We start from the raw sequence: 22,719 nt of genomic DNA, 5'->3' as shown, positions 1-22,719 counted from the left end.
GGTGAAGCATAAGATAAGTCCAATGGTTAATTAAATGTATGAAATCATTTAATGTACAACGTTGATTTTCTTAACTTGCCAATATCCAACATCTAAGTTATTTACACTACACGTTCTTACTTTCACATTAAACAAAATGGAAGTTATAATAATTATCTTATTAAAGTCACGGGGAAAATATTGTAAAGTAAGAGTTGGAAATCAAACAGAAATCTCCACTAACCCTTGTCTAAGTCTCGTTAATTGACACATTTGTTCTTTCTTGTAAAACTTTACCATTTTTCGAATGTTGTCAAAAAGAACAGATTTCTTAAATCATAGTGGACCTCATAACAGAGATGCGTAATCATAATCACAATGTATCTGATAATTCAATCATTTGATATTATCCATAATCATATATTGAAATTAATACGCTTATGTAAAGTATTATTCATCAAATACTTTGTTAACGTTTTCAAGTCATAATAATACTTTCATAATTATTTTCATATCAACCAAACCGTTAAATGTTTTATTAATATTTCTCAATTTAATAATCACGTATATGTATATATTCATACATATCTACTTACACATACTTGTTCGTGAATTATCGAGAGCAGTCGAAGGTAAATGAATACATGAACACAGTTCAAAGTTTTCGAGATTTCAACATTACAGACTTTGCTTATCGTGTCGAAAACATATAAAGATTAAGTTTAAATTTGTTCGGAAATTTCCGGGTTGTCACAGCAACCTCAATTCCACATCAAATTATCTTCAATCAAATAATCCATGAACTCATCTTCCTCTTCATCAATGGATCGGTCAACTTTCAGACCTAAATCTTAACCCGGCACCTTCACAACCACCAAAACCCCACCACTGATCATCTTCTCACTGCCCCATGTGTCAACTAGACTCCACCTAAACTCACTGAACCATCACCTGATTTCGATACCAAATCACTTCGCAAGTTATTAGACGGTAACAGCATAGAGGATATTGATTATATATTTAATTTGATTATGCAGAGTCCCCTGTTTTGCCCTAAACACAGGGGAGGAAAACTGTTTATTACACCTGATTATAATCAGTCAAAAGAACAACAAAGAGAGATGACTATGAAACAAATTTCCCTAAAAATAGGGGTTTTTGATGGTTGGTTTTCTAAAAAAGGGTTTGAAGGTGATTTGTGGAGATTTGCACTTACTGAAACTGTTTATGTTTTTGATCATTCACATGGAATTAAACTTGGTGTTCGATTCTTTCTATGGTATATCTAAAATCATTTTGAATTTTAAATTATGTTGAATTTATTTAAGGCGATATCAACATCGAATGCACTCATTTGTCACCCACAACATACGCGTTAGGAGAAAATTCTTCACACACCATCGCCGCACTAGGTATCTGGTGTGCTTTGGATTAAACTGAGTGGCTTAGGCATACACCTTTTTCATCACAACAGAATCTGATCCGTGATTATGACTTTTAAAAACGTATTTTCACTCAAAGCTTTCTTCTGCAACAGATCTGAACTATTTGAGCAGCAAACCCAACAAAACAAAGTGTAAACACTCAAGAACGAGTAACCAAGATAGAGAATCCTAACCCTAACTGATAAAGGCTAAGACACCACAACTATAATCAAGGAAACACTCCAAATCACCTCTACAACTGATAAAGCAAAGCACCACAATTACAGAGAATGAAACGAAGATTTAAGAATCTAAACTCCTAATTGATAAAGATACCACCACAATCAGCAATCTAGAAATACTCCACACCCTCGATTATAGCTGATAAAGATTCCACCATAACTATAAACTCAGAAATGAAGATTTGGGATTTCACCACAATGTTTGATAAAGAAACACCACAAACACTGATAAAGAAACCACTCATAGTCACCGGAATCAAATATTCTTAAAGACGCATGGATTTTAGTAAATAGATAAGTTCTATCAAACTTTTTCATTCATCATCAACCTCCTTTTACAATTACAAGAGCTCTCTATTTATAGGAGAAGCTTAACAACTACTTTCTAGAAAAGACAAAAACATAAAAAGGAAATGGAGACAAAAGGACAGACAATTACAAACTAGCCAATAAGAATAAAGGACATAATCTGCATAAAGCCTGCCATTTGGTAGTGCTCCTTCCATGATAAAAAATAGCCAATGATAGATAAGAATCTTCCTTGGACAGCTGAACATTCTAGAACAGCCACGCACGTGTTAAGCACATGACCTGACCGGTTTATTGAAAGCATTAGATAAACTTTGAATCGTATCAGCAATCTGGCACTTTAGAAAGAAAAGAGTGTCGCCTGCTGGTTGAACTAAGTTTCGTGTGCTGGTTGAACTTAAAATTCTTCAGCTGGTTGAACTAGCTGGCTCGTCTAAGTATAACTTTGCTGGTTCGATTTGCTGGTTACCCGGCTGAGTGAATTAAAGGTTTACTGGCTAAACTAAGCTCATTTGCTGGTTCGGCTAGCTGGTTCTTCTTAATTGCTGGCTTGCCTTCCACTATCAAAAACTTTATTCATGAAAACATAACTACTTCAGTTTAAGGACCGAAGTAGGGTAACCCCTGAGCTTCTTGGACCAGCTCCGAAACACTTAAGTGATAAGAAAGAGATGGCAATACAACCATTGCTTGACCAGCTTCAGGTGTAACATCATTTGAGCTCATGCTGGTTGTGTTGCTGGTTACATTGCCCAGCTCACCCGCATCATCCTCCCCCTCTATAATGGAACTTGACCTCAAGTTCTCGAGGTTGTCATCTTCCAAGTAGGGCATTAAATCACCAACATTAAAAGTGCTAGAGACAGCAGTATCACCAGGCAGCTCGACCTTGTAAGCATTATCACCAACTTTTTCCAACAGTTTAAATGGACCCTCAGCTCTTGGCATCATCTTGTTCTTTCGTTTTGCTGGGAACCTTTCCTTTCTTAGATGAATCCAAACAAGATCACCAGGAATGAAAGTGGGCTGCTTTCGGTGCTGGTTAGCTTTAGCCTTGTATTGCTGGTTGGTCTTCTCAATTTTGGCCCTCACTTGTTCATACAACTTCTTCATTTTTGTAGCCTTTGCTACTGCCTTAACACTTGCCTTAGGCTTAATTGCAAAAGGAATCAGATCAATGGGTGTGAGTGGATTTGCACCATAGCGGATTTCAAATGGTGATTTTCCAGTGTAGTAATTAGGTGATCTGTTGAAAGCAAATTCATCATGAGCAAGCTTCAGATCCTACTCCTTCAAACTCTTTTTTTACAAGTGTTCTAAGCAGCATTCCCACTGTTTTATTAGTAACTTCAGTTTGGCCATCAGTTTGGGGATGGTGAGAAGTGCTGAACAAAAGCTTAGTACTAAGAAACTTCTATAATGTCTTCCAAAAATAACTTAACAACTTTGTATCTCGATCAGACATAATGGTTTTTGGCAATCCATGAAGACGAACAATCTCTTTGAAGAATAAAGCAGCAGCAATAGTAGCATCATTGGTTTTGTTGCAGGCTATGAAATGAGCCATCTTTGAAAATCTGTCAACAACAACCATAATAGATTCTTTGCCTCGCTGAGTCCTTGGCAATGCAATAATGAAGTCCATGCTCAAATCTTCCCATGGCTGGTTGGGAACAGGAAGAGGAGTATACAAACCCTTGTGAAAAGCTGACTTAGCTTAAAAGCAGGTAGCACAACGATTAATCATAGCTTTGATAATGCTAGAAACGAACATATATTTCATAGCATTATTCCTCAAGAAAGACAAGCTTTTAGTTGCAATTGTTCTATTTACAAGTAATATTCGTTTAAATAATAAAATGTGAAGACAAAAGACAGATTCGACGAATTAAAGACGCAAACGACCAAAAAGCTCAAAAGTACAAAATAAAACCAAAGAGGTTCCAATTATTGATAAGAAACGTCTCAAAATTACAAGAGTACAAGATTCAAATCGCAAAGTACAAGATATTAAATTGTACGCAAGGACGTTCGAAAATCCGGAACCGGGACCAGAGTCAACTCTCAACGCTCGACACAATGGACTAAAAATTACGAGTTAACTATGTATATAAATATAATATAATATATAATTAATTATATAAATTATATATATTATATTTATATAAAAATCCGTCGGCAAGAAAGGAGCCAAAATGGAGTGAGCTGGAATTTCAAACTCCGCGACTCGCGGAGTTTGAAGAGCAAAAATGCCGCGAGTTGCGGAGCAGCCAAATTCGAAAATCCCTATAAAACCCAACGAATTCTGATCATTTTTAACATCAATAATCTATCTCTCTCTCAATATATACGTAAATATATATATATATATATATATATATATATATATATATATATATATATATATATATATATATATATATATATATATATATATATATATATATATATATATATAATTTATATTTTAATTTTAATTTTAAATCCTAATAATAAGGTTATGTTAGCGAATGTTGTAAAGGTGTAAGTCGAAATTCTGTCCGTGTAATGCTACGCTATTTTTAATCATTGTAAGTTATGTTCAACCTTTTTACATTAATGTCTCGTAGCTAAGTTATTATTATGCTTATTTAATCCGAAGTAATCATGATGTTGGGCTAAAAATATTAAAATTGGGTAATTGGGCTTTGTACCATAATTGGGGTTTGGACAAAAGAACGACACTTGTGGAAATTAGACTATGGGCTATTAATGGGCTTTATATTTGTTTAACTAAATGATAGTTTGTTAATTTTAATATAAAGATTTACAATTGGATGTCCCTATAAATAACCATATACACTCAATCGGATACAATGGGCGGGGTATTTATATGTACGAATAATCGTTCATTTAACCAGACACGGGAATGGATTAATAGCCACTAGAATTATTAAAACAGGGGTGAAATTATGTACAAGGACACTTGGCATAATTGTTAACAAAGTATTTAAACCTTGGGTTACACTCAGTCGACATCCTGATGTAATTATTAAACAAAGTATTAAAATCTTGTTACAGTTTAAGTCCCCAATTAGTTGAAATATTTGACTTCGGGTATAAGGATAATTTGACGAGGACACTCGCACTTTATATTTATGACTGATGGACTGTTATGGACAAAAACCAGACGGACATATTAAATAATCCAGGACAAAGGACAATTAACCCATGCGCATAAAACTAAAATCAACACGTCAAACATCATGATTACGAAAGTTTAAATAAGCATAATTCTTTTATTTCATATTTAATTTCCTTTATTTTATATTTAATTGCACTTCTAATTATCGCATTTTTATTTATTGTTATTGTATTTAATTGCACTTTTAATTATCGTACTTTTTAATTATAGCAAGTTTATTTTATCGCACTTTTATTATTCGCAATTTCATTATCGTTATTTACTTTACGCTTTAAATTAAGTCTTTTATTTATTTAATATTTTACATTTGGTTTTAACTGCGACTAAAGTTTTAAAATCGACAAACCGGTCATTAAACGGTAAAAATCCCCCTTTATAATAATAATATTACTTATATATATATATTTGTATTTTTATAAATTAAACTAATATAGCGTTAAGCTTTGATTAAAAGATTTTCTCTGTGGAACGAACCGGACTTACTAAAAACTACACTACTGTACGATTAGGTACACTGCCTATAAGTGTTGTAGCAAGGTTTAAGTATATCCATTCTCTAAATAAATAAATATCTTGTGTAAAATTGTATCGTATTTAATAGTATTTCCTTGTAAAATTTAATAGTATTTTATACCCCTTAGCTTTAACTATCAAATATTTTTAGCGCCGCTGCCGGGGATAATCTAGCTTAAAAGCCGGAAGCGCAATGCTAATAGAAAAAAAAAGAAAACAAAAATATAAATATTTTTAAGAGTTTGTTAAATATTTAAGTTTTATAAAGTTTCTTTATTTCTATTTTATAAAAATATAAGTTTTATTTAAATATTGTGTGTTTATTTAAAACATAAAATTAAAAAACCGAAAAAAAATATATATATATATATAAATATAGTTTTAAGATTTTTATTTATAAAATATAAAGTATTTCTATTTTTATTTTAGTTTTTAAATATAAGTTTTTATTATATAAATATTTTTATTTAAACAGAAAATATAAAACAGAAATTTAAAAAAAAAAACTGAAACGAACGATTTTTGTCCTGCACCTGATCTGAAATTTGAAACCCCGCGACTTGCGGAGTTTTCCAGCTTCGAGAACCGCGACTCGCGGAGTTCTCTCTGACACGTGACCAGAAACCCTAATATGCATCATTACGTAATTATTATTATTATTATTAATTAAAAACCCTAATTAGGTTTTAATTTTTAATTAATTAAGTTTAGTTTATTTATTTAATTTGTATATTTTGTTTAATTAATTTGAATAAATTATAAAATTAACACTTTTATAAAATAAATAATATAAAAATAATATTTTTATAAAAATTGTACTTTTTACAACTTTTAGTATATTTTTATATTTTGTCCCTTTTTAATTGTTTTAGCGTAATTTTTGTATTTTTCGCTCATTTTTAGTTTTAAGTTATAGTTTTTGCCATAGTTATTTTTATTACTAGATTTTTAGGCTTTGCCGTAAAATCCCTTAAGTGTTTTTTTTCTTTAGACTAAGATTAAAGTGCTTTAGAATTTTGCGACGTCTTTAAGTTTTAGTACCTTTTTAAGTTATTTCCATTTGGGATATAGTTTTACTTGTAAGCTTTAATATTTTTAGACACCTTTTACCTATGTATCAATTATCATTCCAATTAGTAATCTCAATTTGCGATTATAATTTTAAGTTAGTGGTAGTAATAAGGTTGGGTTAGGCAAGTGTTTTAAAGTTTTATAAGTCACTCTTTTTATTTCTTATTTTTCGACGCCTTTTATTTTTTCGATCTTTTCTTTTTCGACCTTTTTCGACGCGCTCTTTTTCTTTCTTATTTCTCGCTATTCTAGTTTTTAGGACATAGATTTTTATTCTACTTCTTATCTAAATTTCTTAAAATTACTAAAATTTATTTTAAGTGGTTAAATTGATAGACATCAAAATTTTCTGGTTCGTAGTAATAGTTGGATTTGTACGTGGACCGGGTTATTGGAGCCAAACAGTCCTCAATTATATTGAGACCAAATGAATCCTGCCCCTATGCTGCATCTTTTGGCTATTCGAAACGTGGGCAAAATCAGAAAAGTCTATTAATTGGATAACTTATATAATTTTTCTTTCCTTTTAAAAACTAATAGGATATTCAGTGAATGCACCGAGCAAGACGTTCACCACCTTTTGTACGTTCACCACCTGTAACTAGATCAAGACATTTAGCAAATATTACCGCCGTTGATTTTTCTTTAGAATCGTCATCCAGTCGACCAAGTACTCCAATTCAAATTTCAGATAATCCATTTTTTGAACCCGACCTCACAATTGAGAATCCGGAGAATATTCAGGGACAATTCATAGATCCTGAACCATTAAATTTTCCTCCGGAACCACCAATCATTCAAACAGAGATTGTTGAGGAACGAACCATTAAATCAGAATCCTCTAGTGATTCCGATTTAACAAATTCAATTATGGAGAATCTAGAACTTTTAAGTATGGAAGACCGAATGAGAGCTAAACGTACTGGCCAAGGTCACGCAATTACTCATCCAGACATTAATGTACCAGATTATGAAATCAAAGGACAAATTCTACACATGGTGACTAATCAATGCCAATTTAGTGGTGCGCCGAAGGAAGATCCAAATGAACATCTTCGTACCATTAATAGGATCTGCACTCTATTTAAAATAAGAGAAGTTGAGGATGAACAGATATATCTCATGTTATTTCTCTGGACTTTAAAGGGAGAAGCCAAAGATTGGTTGGAATCGTTACCTGAAGGGGCGATTGATACATGGGATGTTTTAGTTGAAAAATTTCTTAAACAATTCTTTCCGGCATCTAAAGCCGTAAGACTTCAAGGAGAAATTATTACGTTCACACAGAAACCGAATGAAACTCTATATGAGGCGTGGACAAGATTTGGAAAGTTATTAAGAGGATGTCCGCAACATGGTTTAGACACCTGTCAAATAGTACAAATATTCTACCAACGATGCGACATCACTACAAGGAAAGACATCGATATAGCAGCTAGTGGTTCTATTATGAAGAAAACCGAAACTGATACTTACAAAATTATTGATAACTGATAATGCTAAAAACGAACATATATTTCATAGCATTATTCCTCAAGAAAGACAAGCTTTTAGTTGCAATTGTTCTATTTAAAAGTGATATTCGTTTAAATAATAAAAGGTGAAGACAAAAGACAGATTCGACGAATTGAAGACGCAAACGACCAAAAAGCTCAAAAGTACAAAAGACAATCAAAGAGGTTCCAATTATTGATAAGAAACGTCTCGAAATTACAAGAGTACAAGATTCAAAACGCAAAGTACAAGATATTAAATTGTACGCAAGGACGTTCGAAAATCCGGAACCGGGACCAGAGTCAACTCTCAACGCTCGACGCAACGGACTAAAAATTACAAGTCAACTATGCACATGAATATAATATAATATATAAATAATTCTTAAAAATTATATATATATTATATTAATATTTAAAATCGTCGGCAAACAAAGAGCCAAGGATGAATGAGCTGTAAAAACGAACTCCGCGACTTGCGAAGTTCGAAGGCCAAATGTACCGCGAGTCGTGGAGATTATGTGATGCCCCGTACTAAATCATCATGTATGGACCATCAATAATAGGATCATTACAAGGTTAAGTACTATATGCGATTTCAAAAAGAGTTTGCATTCATAATAAAAGTGATGTTTTAACCAACATCGAATGTTTTACAACCAAAAGTATGCTTCAATGAACAGAAGCAAGGATAATAGTATGTGACCCACAGGTCGTTACAAATCATAGTTCCAAAGGTAATAATGTTTGAATGCAAGTAAATGTTCATGCAGTGACATCTCTAAAGCAGCGGGTGTCTACAGCAAGACTAGTACAACAGTGGAAGCAACCTTAAGCACCTGAGAAAAACATGCTTAAAAACGTCAACACAAAGGTTGGTGAGCTATAGTTTAAGTATAACAGTAATGTAGGGTAGGCCACGAGATTTCAGTGCTACAAAGAGCGTTTCAAAACAGTAATCCAAATCCGTATGTTTAAGTATATGCTCAACCGTGGGCACTCGGTAACTAACTTATCGTTTATACCCCCTGAAAGTACACTTGGCAAGTGCGTATGTTTACGAAGTATTAAACACTCATTAAATGCTAGCGCGACTAGCCCGAGTGGGGATGTCAAACCCTATGGATCCATATCTAAGATTCACGTTCACCGGTTTAAAAACCAATGACTAAACGTTACCGAGCTAAAGGGAATGTTTATGCCGTTGTATAACCCACACATATATAAAGTTTAAGTACTCGTGCCTAGTATGTAAAACGAAAAAAGCGCATGTATTCTCAGTTCCAAAAATAATTTAAAGTAAAAAGGGAATGCTATAACTCACAATGATCAAGTAGCGGTAAAGTATGACTCGGGAAAATAAGCAAGTATGTAGGTTGTCCAAACGGGTCCTCAACCTAAGTCAAATATCACTAAGTCAGTAAATCATCCCAATAGGTTTGTAAGTATGTAAATAAGGTCTTAAAGGTCATCATCATTCATCATCAAACGAAAGGTATAAAGTAAGTTTTGTTCAAGGAAAGAGTTTAAAACAAGGGCTGACTTCGGTCACTCACCACGGTCTCTACACACACTGAATAGAGGTGAGACCAGTGGCCATGGCTCCATATATGAGTCCTTTAAGTGTGGTAAAATTTACAGAAGCAAACTCGTCTTCGTTTGACCGTCGTGACGATCTAAGTGCGAGTAGGTCAGAAATTTCTGCACAACGTTAAAAGGACATAGTGACGATCGGAGGGCCATAAATCCTAAACCGTAACTCGGATTAAGATGAGTCCTATATGAAAAGTTATTTACTCGAACAGAGCTATCTGAAAATCATAGTTACAGCAGCCCAGGTCTTACTGATCAGACCCAGAAACAGTAAAACAGTAGGTTCCGGTGGGTTTTGGTGCTTGACGTTCATCACGGTTCTCATCCTTGATGCATATAGCTTCAAGTGTACAACTCGTTGATGGGTTTACATCATCTTTACCAAGTTTTGACCATCATAACCCAAGTGTAAGTCTAATACATGAAGCACAACTCAATCAAGTGTTGCAAGTGTTTTGATGAACCAAAATTACATCAAAGTCTTAGATTTAACACATACATGAATATAAAATAAATGTAAAACTTCAAACTTGAAAATAAACTAACTAATCAAGATCTTAAGATGTAGAACATAGTTCTTAGTTTGATCTTGAAGATCCATGACTCAAAAGTCTAGATCTAACATAAGTGTGCAAAGTTATAATTAAAGAAAGCTTACTTACATTTTCTTGAACTCTTAAAGTTAACTTTAGTTCAAGATTAATGAGATCAAAGTTAACTAGTAACATTTGACCAATATTAACTAACAAAAATGAATTTAAAGTGCATAATATGAAGTAATAAACTAAGTAAACAAGTAACTAGTTCATGGGTTGTTCATACTTTAAAGATTCAAACCAAAGTTTGATCTTTAAGAAAGTAAACTTGAAGTTTACAACATGAATCACAAGTATGCTTTTCAACACATGAACTTACAATCTTTTGAAACAAGTATTAAGTGTAGATCATAAACTAGAAAGTTTATGTCTTGTATGTCTTGTAAGAACAAGATGATATGAAGAATCAAACTAACAAGTTTGATTCTTGAAACATGTAAGTAATTAGCAACAACAAAGTTCAAGTAACTAATCAACAATAAGAACAAGTAATTTAAACAAACAAAGAATGATGATGATGAAGGGTATATGTTACGGTTTTGCAAGGAGAAGAAGAGAAGAAAATGTTCATAATACTTACAAGTATTTGAGAGAAAAAGAGAGGAAAAGTAGAGAGAAAATGTAAGTAATTTGTTTGTGTTTTGGAATGAGAGAAATGTAAGTAAGAAGTGATACAAAAAAATGAAACCAAAAACACTCCCATGATGCTTATGGCCAACGGCCATCAAGGGAAAGGGAGGAAGGGAAAGAACCACTAGATCATGCATGTTAAAGCCTTAAAAGTTAGTTACAAGGTGGTTGTTTATGGGAATGGTGTGTAACTAGATTCTTTGTGCACAAAACTAACTTAAGTCATCTAGTTATGTTTGAAAGTATTACTTGCATAAAGAAATGGGCTAACTAGTCCATTAAAGAAGTAGGGTGGGCTCCTTAAGTCCATTAACACTAATAAAGGCCCAAGTTCAAGTACTTAACAAGTTAATCCAATAAAAGCCCAAGTAATTAACTAATAACCTTAGTTAATTAAAAATGATTAATAAAACTTAATCATGAATGTAAATAATATTCTTAAAAATATTATTCGTGTTATGTACGTGTCACAAAGACGTTTCGGGCATTCAAAGTTAATCGCGGTAACAAGTAAATGTATGTAAACAATACATTCATTAAAACACAAGTATTAATAATAATTATTATTAATTAAACGTTGGAAAATCCAGGGTCGTTACATTACCCACCTGTTAAAGAAAATTTCGTCCCGAAATTTTAAGGAGTGACCAAACAATGGTACCGTATTCGAATAAGAAGGGCGTATCAAAGTTCAGTGAGACTCGTGGGCTCGGAAGTAAGTTATCTACCTTGGAAGGTACTTCGGCGTATGAAAGTGAGAATAGGTATATGCCGTTAATTAAGCCTCTTATCCTAAGAGGTCAACAAATTAATTTCGTTTCTGATTAACATGAGTATGTCATCTGAATGTAAATCCACAAAGGAAAGATGGTGTGTTTAGCCTTGCAGGCATCTTCAGTGAGCTGGATGCATGAAATGCATCATGAATGTTTCCTAACTCATTTAAAACATCGAGCGTTTATGTCATAATATAAAGCTGACAGGTAGAATGGAAAACATGGTGATCACAAGCATGCGCTTTGATGTCTGGATAGTGTTAGCCACGGATCTTACAAAACCCCTTGATTTCGGAAGGAGGCCATAGGCATAAGGAACCCGATATTTAAGAACGTTTCATTTGAACAAATGAGTTGAAATTTTAGCTGAAAGTGACCAATCGGACTTGCGAGCCATAACTATTTATAGTGTCTTTAGGACTGCCTGAACGAAAAATGAAAGGTATCACCCATCTTACCATACTGTAGGTGAACTTATCCTTAGATGAAATGAAAGCACAGTTATGTAATGTAAATTCATCCTTTCAGTTACATGCTGAAGTTAGGGTTGACGTTAGCTAGAGAAACATGAAAGGAATGTGTAAAGTAACCACATCAGTATCATAGATGTTTTAAGTAGTCCCCTTCCAAGAGGATAATAAGTTTTCATAGGTTTTCAAAGTATCTTATATTACATTTCCGAAAGAGAGTCGCACGAAAGGTGTGGTCTTTGAACGAGAGTGAACTCTTTGAGCGGTTCGTTCTGAATTTATCCGTGTACTTAAGGGGATGAGCGGATGAGAAGATACGTGAACTCTTGGTCCTAAAGAATGGTTTATTCCGAGTGAAAAGAATCTCCAAAATGATTCTTGTATCTCAACATACTGATTTATAGAGATGATGTTTACGAGGGTGTTGCATTTAGCCGTGAAATTTTGAGAGTAGGAACTCACCTAGTGCCTGTCCTACGATGGGGTGACTACTGAGTGTACCCTGGAAAACTGATTTATCGGCCCGCGTTTTTATCATGTCTAACTTTAAAAAGAACATTTTATGGGTGCAGAGATTTTTCTAACAAATTTTATAAAACCGCCATCCAAAGTGGCTCAAGAGTTTTTAACCAAGATCTTAATAATAAGTTTCATCTCTAACAGGGGGCGAGAAAAGTGTGATCCATACATGGTGTAGTCTAATACGAAAACCTTTTATAAAATCAACCAAGGGAGTGTTGAAAATCAAACCTTTGAACGCTTTTTGTGACAACGTAAACGGAACGAAGTTCCTAGTAACTTTAGAAGTAGGTACAACGTGTACCATTTTGCTCAAAACTATTTGACTTAAGTTGAATAACTCGGTAAAGGAGTGGTTTTTAAATAATTTGAAGATATAACTTAGTATCAAAATAAGTAAGTATAAATTTATACATATATGATTTTATAAATTGTTTAAGTGACCGAAAAGTTTCTAGTACTTTCATTGTCTGTAAATCTTGTGAGGACTGCACAAATAAACAACGTGTAAAATTTTTTGATAAACATAGTTTTTCGTATTTCAAAGGTTACGAGTTGAAAAGATTGAGTGAAAAAGCTTGGAATCCTTGGGTGACCAGTTACTAGGTAATGAAAACTAATGACATAAATGCAGTTTTGGTAATTATCGGGACACAAGTCTTTGGGCCAAAAATATTTACGTGCGAAGCCGTTGCTAAAAGTGGGGTACGAAGGATAAAGCACGAGGATGAGAAGTTAATTGCTTCTTGAATTTGCAAAGTGCCAAACAGGTTATAACTAGTATTAAAGTCGGAATAATGATGGTATTAATACCACTAAATGAGGATCCCTTGAAATAAGTCAGGACTTAGAGTTATGTAAGAAAGAGCATTGTTCCAACAGGCATGGCAAATAAGGTTCTTGGGGTAACGCAATGATTTTTAAATGGTTTAAGTGTCAGTGGATGCCCAAAGGCTCTGAATGACGTGGCAGAAGTGTCTTCGACACATACACACATGAATCTCTCGATTTCGACGGTTGTAAAGTCTTCACGATGTCTTGGATACGAATAACACGAAAAGTTTTATATAATAAGCAACGAAAGTTTTATAGAAATTGTTTATGGTGACAATGTAAGAGAAGAAACGAAGTTCTTAGTAAATTAGGGTTATGTACAACACGTACCGTTCAAAGTATAATATCTTTTGAATGAAAAAATTTGATTTGTAAAGTGAAAGTAAAATTTTACATGTATTTGTCAAAGATAAGTAATCATTTACTTTATTTTATATAACGTATATGATTTCAAAATTTACGCGAATGGCGAACAAAATATATTTATTTTTATAAACTTTGAGAGGATAGCACAGTAAAATAATGTGTGTAAGATTTTGGCAAACAAAATTTTTATATTTCGGAGGTTACAAGTTGGAAAAGATTGATGAGAATCGAGTAAAAGACTTTTGAAAATTTCGAGTGATATTTGAGGTAATAAAAACCATTGAATTTATATGTGATTGACGACTATTAGTAGGGCATAAGTCCTTTGACCAAAAACGCTTAAGTGTGAAGTTGTTGCTTATAAGTGAGATACGAATGGGAGAGTATGAGGATGAGAATGAACCACCCATTGATTTTTGGAAAATTTCGAACTGTTATGACTAATATTGAAGTAAAAAAAAAAGATGGTGGTGTGGTTATCATCGAATAAGAAAGTCCTCGTAATAAGTTAGGATTTAGAGTTGCGTAAGAATGAGTATCAAATGAGATTCTTGGGTAATCCTCAATATAGAATTTGAATTGCGGAAGTGATGGGATACAATTTCCTTTAAGTATCGTTGTGCAAGTTTGTCCATTGTATCGGTTTCTTTCATGGCTAGAAAGTGAGCAGTTTTGGCGAGATGGTCAATAATAACCCAGGTGATGTCCTAACCGCCTACCGTCTCTGGTAGTTAATGATGAATTTCTTCCCATTTCCATTGTGGGATTTCGGGTTGTTGTCATGTAACTAATAAGGTTCAGTTTTCGGGCTACATCTCTCCCCATAATAGTTTCACCATTCTTGCGAGGTATACAAATAAATTCTTCCCATTATAAATAAATTCTGCTTTCATCCTTGAAATCAGTGAAATGACCCGTTCTTATTGATTAAAACGTTCCATATTAATTGATTTCGTTGCGAGGTTTTGACCTCTATATGAGACGTTTTTCAAAGACTGCATTCATTTTAAAACAAACCATAACCTTTATTTCATCAATAAAGGTTTAAAAAGCTTTACGTAGATTATCAAATAATGATAATCTAAAATATCCTGTTTACACACAACCATTACATAATAGTTTACAATACAAATATGTTACAAAAAAAATAAGTTTCTTGAATGCAGTTTTTACACAATATCATACAAGCATGGACTTCAAATCTCGTCCTTATTTAAGTATGCGACAGCGGAAGCTCTTAATAATCACCTGAGAATAAACATGCTTAAAACGTCAACAAAAATGTTGGTGAGTTATAGGTTTAACCTATATATATCAAATCATAATAATAGACCACAAGATTTCATATTTCAATACACATCCCATACATAGAGATAAAAATCATTCATATGGTGAACACCTGGTAACCGACATTAACAAGATGCATATATAAGAATATCCCCATCATTCCGGGACACCCTTCGGATATGATATAAATTTCGAAGTACTAAAGCATCCGGTACTTTGGATGGGGTTTGTTAAGCCCAATAGATCTATCTTTAGGATTCGCGTCAATTAGGGTGTCTGTTCCCTAATTCTTAGATTACCAGACTTAATAAAAAGGGGCATATTCGATTTCGATAATTCAACCATAGAATGTAGTTTCACGTACTTGTGTCTATTTTGTAAATCATTTATAAAACCTGCATGTATTCTCATCCCAAAAATATTAGATTTTAAAAGTGGGACTATAACTCACTTTCACAGATTTTTACTTCGTCGGGAAGTAAGACTTGGCCACTGGTTGATTCACGAACCTATAACAATATATACATATATATCAAAGTATGTTCAAAATATATTTACAACACTTTTAATATATTTTGATGTTTTAAGTTTATTAAGTCAGCTGTCCTCGTTAGTAACCTACAACTAGTTGTCCACAGTTAGATGTACAGAAATAAATCGATAAATATTATCTTGAATCAATCCACGACCCAGTGTATACGTATCTCAGTATTGATCACAACTCAAACTATATATATTTTGGAATCAACCTCAACCCTGTATAGCTAACTCCAACATTCACATATAGAGTGTCTATGGTTGTTCCGAAATATATATAGATGTGTCGACATGATAGGTCGAAACATTGTATACGTGTCTATGGTATCTCAAGATTACATAATATACAATACAAGTTGATTAAGTTATGGTTGGAATAGATTTGTTACCAATTTTCACGTAGCTAAAATGAGAAAAATTATCCAATCTTGTTTTACCCATAACTTCTTCATTTTAAATCCGTTTTGAGTGAATCAAATTGCTATGGTTTCATATTGAACTCTATTTTATGAATATAAACAGAAAATGTATAGGTTTATAGTCAGAAAAATAAGTTACAAGTCGTTTTTGTAAAGGTAGTCATTTCAGTCGAAAGAACGACGTCTAGATGACCATTTTAGAAAACATACTTCCACTTTGAGTTTAACCATAATTTTTGGATATAGTTTCATGTTCATAATAAAAATCATTTTCTCAGAATAACAACTTTTAAATCAAAGTTTATCATAGTTTTTAATTAACTAACCCAAAACAGCCCGCGGTGTTACTACGACGGCGTAAATCCGGTTTTACGGTGTTTTTCGTGTTTCCAGGTTTTAAATCATTAAGTTAGCATATAATATAGATATAGAACATGTGTTTAGTTGATTTTAAAAGTTAAGTTAGAAGGATTAACTTTTGTTTGCGAACAAGTTTAGAATTAACTAAACTATGTTCTAGTGATTACAAGTTTAAACCTTCGAATAAGATAGCTTTATATGTATGAATCGAATGATGTGATGAACATCATTACTACCTTAAGTTCCTTGGATAAACCTACTGGAAAATAGAAAAATGGATCTAGCTTCAATGGATCCTTGGATGGCTCGAAGTTCTTGAAGCAGAATCATGACACGAAAACAAGTTCAAGTAAGATCATCACTTGAAATAAGATTGTTATAGTTATATAAATTGAACCAAAGTTTGAATATGATTATTACCTTGTATTAGAATGATAACCTACTGTAAGAAACAAAGGTTTCTTGAGGTTGGATGATCACCTTACAAGATTGGAAGTGAGCTAGCAAACTTGAAAGTATTCTTGATTTTATGAAACTAGAACTTTTGGAATTTATGAAGAACACTTAGAACTTGAAGATAGAACTTGAGAGAGATCAATTAGATGAAGAAAATTGAAGAATGAAAGTGTTTGTAGGTGTTTTTGGTCGTTGGTGTATGGATTAGATATAAAGGATATGTAATTTTGTTTTCATGTAAATAAGTCATGAATGATTACTCATATTTTTGTAATTTTATGAGATATTTCATGCTAGTTGCCAAATTATGGTTCCCACATGTGTTTGGTGACTCACATGGGCTGCTAAGAGCTGATCATTGGAGTGTATATACCAATAGTACATACATCTAAAAGCTGTGTATTGTACGAGTACGAATACGGGTGCATACGAGTAGAATTGTTGATGAAACTGAACGAGGATGTAATTGTAAGCATTTTTGTTAAGTAGAAGTATTTTGATAAGTGTATTTAAGTCTTTCAAAAGTGTATAAATACATATTAAAACACTACATGTATATACATTTTAACTGAGTCGTTAAGTCATCGTTAGTCGTTACATGTACGTGTTGTTTTGAAACCTTTAGGTTAACGATCTTGTTAAATGTTGTTAACCCAATGTTTATAATATCAAAAGAGATTTTAAATTATTATATTATCATGATATTATGATGTACGAATATCTCTTAATATGATATATATACATTAAATGTCGTTACAACGATAATCGTTACATATATGTCTCGTTTCAAAATCATTAAGTTAGTAGTCTTGTTTTTACATATGTAGTTCATTGTTAATATACTTAATGATATGTTTACTTATCATAATATCATGTTAACTATATATATAACCATATATATGTCATCATATAGTTTTTACAAGTTTTAACGTTCGTGAATCACCGGTCAATTTGGGTAGTCAATTGTCTATATGAAACCTATTTCAATTAATCAAGTCTTAACAAGTTTGATTGCTTAACATGTTGGAAACATTTAATCATGTAAATATCAATCTCAATTAATATATATAAACATGGAAAAGTTCGGGTCACTACAATCAGTTCGTTCCAACTATTTTATCAAAGCTTCCTAGCTCGATGAGTATTAGGTTAATCTTAAAGTTCATCCCAAATCAAATCTTACTGCACTACTCTGAAAATTTTATCAATCTTCTCAAATAACATATGCCTGTACGTAGGTAACTAATCCTCTTCAACTACTGTAGTGACCCGAACTTTTCCATGTTTATATATATTAATTGAGATTGATGTTTACATGATTAAATGTTTCCAACATGTTAAGCAATCAAACTTGTTAAGACTTGATTAATTGAAATAGGTTTCATATAGACAATTGACCACCCAAGTTGACCGGTGATTCACGAACGTTAAAACTTGTAAAAAAACTATATGATGACATATATATGGTTATATATATAGTTAACATGATATTATGATAAGTAAACATATCATTAATTATATTAACAATGAACTACATATGTAAAAACAAGACTACTAACTTAATGATTTTGAAACGAGACATATATGTAACGTTTATCGTTGTAACGACATTTAATGTATATATATCATATTAAGAGATATTCGTACATCATAATATCATGATAATATAATAATTTAAAATCTCTTTTGTTATTATAAACATTGGGTTAACAACATTTAACAAGATCGTTAACCTAAAGGTTTCAAAACAACACTTACATGTAACGACTAACGATGACTTAACGACTCAGTTAAAATGTATATACATGTAGTGTTTTAATATGTATTTATACACTTTTGAAAGACTTCAATACACTTATCAAAATACTTCTACTTAACAAAAATGCTTACAATTACATTCTCGTTCAGTTTCATCAACAATTCTACTCGTATGCACCCGTATTCGTACTCGTACAATACACAGCTTTTAGATGTATGTACTATTGGTATATACACTCCAATGATCAGCTCTTAGCAGCCCATGTGAGTCACCTAACACATGTGGGAACCATCATTTGGCAACTAGCATGAAATATCTCATAAGATTACAAAAATATGAGTAATCATTCATGACTTATTTACATGAAAACAAAATTACATATCCTTTATATCTAATCCATACACCAACGACCAAAAACACCTACAAACACTTTCATTCTTCAATTTTCTTCATCTAATTGAACTCTCTCAAGTTCTATCTTCAAGTTCTAAGTGTTCTTCATAAATTCCAAAAGTTCTAGTTTCATAAAATCAAGAATACTTTCAAGTTTGCTAGCTCACTTCCAATCTTGTAAGGTGATCATCCAACCTCAAGAAATCTTTGTTTATTACAGTAGGTTATCATTCTAATACAAGGTAATAATCATATTCAAACTTTGGTTCAATTTCTATAACTATAACAATCTTATTTCAAGTGATGATCTTACTTGAACTTGTTTTCGTGTCATGATTTTGCTTCAAGAACTTTGAGCCATCCAAGGATCCATTGAAGCTAGATCCATTTTTCTCTTTTCCAGTAGGTTCATCCAAGGAACTTAAGGTAGTAATGATGTTCATAACATCATTCGATTCATACATAAAAAGCTATCTTATTCGAAGGTTTAAACTTGTAATCACTAGAACATAGTTTAGTTAATTCTAAACTTGTTCGCAAACAAAAGTTAATCCTTCTAACTTGACTTTTAAAATCAACTAAACACATGTTCTATATCTATATGATATGCTAACTTAATGATTTAAAACCTGGAAACACGAAAAACACCGTAAAACCGGATTTACGCCGTCGTAGTAACACCGCGGGCTGTTTTGGGTTAGTTAATTAAAAACTATGATAAACTTTGATTTAAAAGTTGTTATTCTGAGAAAATGATTTTTATTATGAACATGAAACTATATCCAAAAATTATGGTTAAACTCAAAGTGGAAGTATGTTTTCTAAAATGGTCATCTAGACGTCGTTCTTTCGACTGAAATGACTACCTTTACAAAAACGACTTGTAACTTATTTTTCCGACTAGAAACCTATACTTTTTTTGTTTAGATTCATAAAATAGAGTTCAATATCAAACCATAGCAATTTGATTCACTCAAAACGGATTTAAAATGAAGAAGTTATGGGTAAAACAAGATTGGATAATTTTTCTCATTTTAGCTACGTGAAAATTGGTAACAAATCTATTCCAACCATAACTTAATCAACTTGTATTATATATTATGTAATCTTGAGATACCATAGACACGTATACAATGTTTCGACCTATCATGTCGACACATCTATATATATTTCGGAACAACCATAGACACTCTATATGTGAATGTTGGAGTTAGCTATACAGGGTTGAGGTTGATTCCAAAATATATATAGTTTGAGTTGTGATCAATACTGAGATACGTATACACTGGGTCGTGGATTGATTCAAGATAATATTTATCGATTTATTTCTGTACATCTAACTGTGGACAACTAGTTGTAGGTTACTAACGAGGACAGCTGACTTAATAAACTTAAAACATCAAAATATATTAAAAGTGTTGTAAATATATTTTGAACATACTTTGATATATATGTATATATTGTTATAGGTTCGTGAATCAACCAGTGGCCAAGTCTTACTTCCCGACGAAGTAAAAATCTGTGAAAGTGAGTTATAGTCCCACTTTTAAAATCTAATATTTTTGGGATGAGAATACATGCAGGTTTTATAAATGATTTACAAAATAGACACAAGTACGTGAAACTACATTCTATGGTTGAATTATCGAAATCGAATATGCCCCTTTTTATTAAGTCTGGTAATCTAAGAATTAGGGAACAGACACCCTAATTGACGCGAATCCTAAAGATAGATCTATTGGGCCTAACAAACCCCATCCAAAGTACCGGATGCTTTAGTACTTCGAAATTTATATCATATCCGAAGGGTGTCCCGGAATGATGGGGATATTCTTATATATGCATCTTGTTATTGTCGGTTACCAGGTGTTCACCATATGAATGATTTTTATCTCTATGTATGGGATGTGTATTGAAATATGAAATCTTGTGGTGTATTGTTACGATTTGATATATATAGGTTAAACCTATAACTCACCAACATTTTTGTTGACGTTTTAAGCATGTTTATTCTCAGGTGATTATTAAGAGCTTCCGCTGTCGCATACTTAAATAAGGACAAGATTTGGAGTCCATGCTTGTATGATATTGTGTAAAAACTGCATTCAAGAAACTTATTTTGTTGTAACATATTTGTATTGTAAACCATTATGTAATGGTCGTGTGTAAACAGGATATATTAGATTATCATTATTTGATAATCTACGTAAAGCTTTTTAAACCTTTATTGATGAAATAAAGGTTATGGTTTGTTTAAAAATGAATGCAGTCTTTGAAAAACGTCTCATATAGAGGTCAAAACCTCGCAACGAAATCAATTAATATGGAACGTTTTTAATCAATAAGAACGGGACATTTCAGTTGGTATCAGAGCGTTGGTCTTAGAGAACCAGAAAATTTGCATTAGTGTGTCTTATCGAGTTTGTTAGGATGCATTAGTGAGTCTGGACTTCGACCGTGTTTTCTTTAAAAATGATTGCTTAACATTTTTGTTGGAAACTATATATTTTTAACATATGAATATTATGTGATATATTAATCTCTTAACGTGTTTGATATTATGTGATAGATGTCTACCTCTAGAACAAGTCCCATTGACTCACCTAATAATAATGAAGAGTCAAATGTAAATTGGAATAATTTGTGGACTGATTCACAAGTTCCCGAAGAGGAACCGGAAGAAGAGTCGGAACCGGAAGAAGAATCGGAACCGGAAGAAGAATCGGAACCGGATTAAGAAATAGAACCGGTGGGGGAAATAATAAAACGGTTAAGTAAAAGAAAATCCTCAACCAACCGACCAAAGTTAATTATGGTCAATGGTGTTTCCGCCAAGGAAGCAAAATATTGGGAGGATTACCAATTCTCCGATGAATCGGATTCCGACGAGAATTCCGATGATGTTATAGAAATTACCCCAACTGAATTTAAAAAGGCAAAAGAAAATAATAAGGGAAAGGGCATAAAAATAGAGAAATCTAATTCCAACCCCGATGAACTTTATATGTATCGTCAACCCCCGAAGTCCTTAAGTTGTAACAATGACCCGGGAACCTCTAAACCACCAGGTTTTTCTAAACCAATGTGGACAACGACGGTTCGTATTAGGGGAACATCATATATCCCTAGAAACTTGGCAAAACGAACCAAAACCGAAGAAGAAGAAACGAGCGAGTCGGAATAAGATAGTTGTATTCGTGTGGTGTAATCTATGGAATATAGTGTTCTTATGCTTTATGATATATGTAAAAATTGCTTGTATTAATAAGTATTTTTTTTTTTTTTATGAATCTAACTCTTGTCTATTTTACAGTTTAAAAATACAAAATGGATAGACAACCCAATATTTTAAGAGACCTACCCGGAGACATGATTGATGAAATCTTGTCTAGAGTCGGCCAGAATTCTTCGGCACAACTATTTAAGGCGAGATCAGTTTGTAAGACATTCGAAGAACGTTCCAAGAATGTCTTGGTTTATAAGAGACTTTCGTTTGAAAGATGGGGGAT

The 22,719-nt window shown here is 32.6% G+C and overlaps 1 pseudogene; it reads left to right on the top strand.

Annotated features, from left to right (window-relative positions):
• The first annotated feature begins 777 nt into the window (after positions 1-777).
• Positions 778-22,719, top strand: part of LOC139897059 (acyl-coenzyme A oxidase 3, peroxisomal-like) — a 196,603-nt pseudogene continuing 174,661 nt past the window's right edge.

This window comes from Rutidosis leptorrhynchoides, chromosome 3 (assembly GCF_046630445.1).
Source record: "Rutidosis leptorrhynchoides isolate AG116_Rl617_1_P2 chromosome 3, CSIRO_AGI_Rlap_v1, whole genome shotgun sequence".
In the NCBI taxonomy this organism is placed as follows: Eukaryota; Viridiplantae; Streptophyta; class Magnoliopsida; order Asterales; family Asteraceae; genus Rutidosis; species Rutidosis leptorrhynchoides.
This window is presented reverse-complemented; position numbering and strand designations above follow the sequence as displayed.